Source organism: Galeopterus variegatus, unplaced genomic scaffold (genome assembly GCF_000696425.1).
Source record: "Galeopterus variegatus unplaced genomic scaffold, G_variegatus-3.0.2 Scaffold4576, whole genome shotgun sequence".
Lineage (NCBI taxonomy): Eukaryota > Metazoa > Chordata > Mammalia > Dermoptera > Cynocephalidae > Galeopterus > Galeopterus variegatus.
Genome location: NW_007730687.1, coordinates 101,177 through 102,962, shown reverse-complemented (window position 1 = coordinate 102,962; position 1,786 = coordinate 101,177).

Sequence of the window (1,786 nt, the reverse complement as noted above, 5' to 3'; positions counted from 1 at the left end):
ATAGAGATTACAATGAAGTCAAAAAGAAATTTGAGGACATGTATGAGAAATTCAACAAAGAAATATAAGCAATAAAAAAAAAGTCAACCAGAAATCCTGGAACTGTAGAATTCATGCAAAGAAATAACAAATGCAACCGAGAGCATAAGAGTATAAACAGCAGACTACAACAAGCAAAAGAAAGAATCTGTGAACTAGCAGACAGGCTTTTTGAATTAACACAGTTGGACCAAAAAAAAAAAAAGAATTAAAAAAAGTGAAGAAAACCTGAAAAATCTTTCTGATGACTTTGTGCATACAAACATCCATATTACAGGTGTACAGAAAAGGGAAGAGAAAGGAAAAGCATTGAAAGCCTATTTAATGAAATAATATTTGAAAACTTACCATTTGAGAGAGAGATGGTCTTACAGATCCTGAAGTTCAAAAATCCCAAGCACATTCAACCCAGAAAGGACCTCCCCAAGACACACTGTAGTCAAATTATTGAAGGTCATAGACAAAGAAAAAATTCTAAAAACAGCAACAGAAATGCATCAAATTACCTGTAAGGGAATCCCCATGGGCTTACGGAATAATTCTCAACAGAAACCCTACAGGCCAGGAGACAATGCAATGACATATTCAAAGTGCTAAAAGATAAAAACAAAACAAACAAACAAAAACTGCCAACAAAGTATACCATATCTTGCAACGCTTTCGTTTAGAAATGAAAGAGAAATAGTATCTTTCCCAGGCAAAAAAACCTGTGGTAATTCACCACCACAAGACCAGCCCTTCAGCAAATCCTCAAGGTTGTCCCACATCTGGAATAAAAAGAAAGATATATGTCACCATAAATACATGAGAAAGACTAAAAACTGCTTGTAGAACAGATAAGCAAATGAGAAAGAGAAATAAAATGCATTTTATCACTACAGAAAAAATCCAACAGCAAAGATAAACAATAAAAGGGAAAGAAAGAAACACAAAATATATAAAACAACCATAGAAAAATTAATAAAATGGCAAGAATAAGGCAATACCTTCCAATAACAATCTTGAATGTAAACAGAGTAAATTCACCACTTAAAAGCTATAGACTGGCTGAATGGATTAAAAACTAGACCCAACTACATGTTGCCTTCAAGAAATTCATTTCACCGATAAAGATGCACATAGACTAATAATCTACACAGTGGAATACTACTCAGCCATAAAAATGAATGAAATTCTGCCACTTGAAGCATGGACAAGCTTGGAGAAAATTATGTTAAGTGAAATAATTCAGGCACAGAAAAATAAGTACTGCATGTCCTCACTTGTAAGTGGGAGTTGGAAGGAAGGAAGGAAGGAAGGAAGGAAGGAAGGAAGGAAGGAGGGAGGGAGGGAGGGAGGGAGGGAGGGAAGGAAGGAAGGAAGGAAGGAAGGAAGGAAGGAAGGAAGGAAGGAAGGAAGGAAGGAAGGAAGGAAGGAGGGAAGGGAAGGGAAGGGAAGGTAAAAGAAGGGAAGAAAAGAGAAGGGAAGGGAGGAAGGAAGGAAGGAAGAAAGCCAAATGACAGTAAAATATTGAACTTTCAGAAGGAGAGAGGTGGGAAAGTTACTAGAGGTGGGAAAGAGAGATGGGGAGGGGGACTGGTGAGTAATTGGCTGAGGGACCCAAAGAATAATTATGATTTGTAATGATGAACATGCTAATAGTATTGACTCGATCATCACATACTGTAGACAAATACTGATAGTCACTCTGTACCTCATAAATATATATCATCAATTATGTTTCAATACAAAAAATAAATTAAAAAGA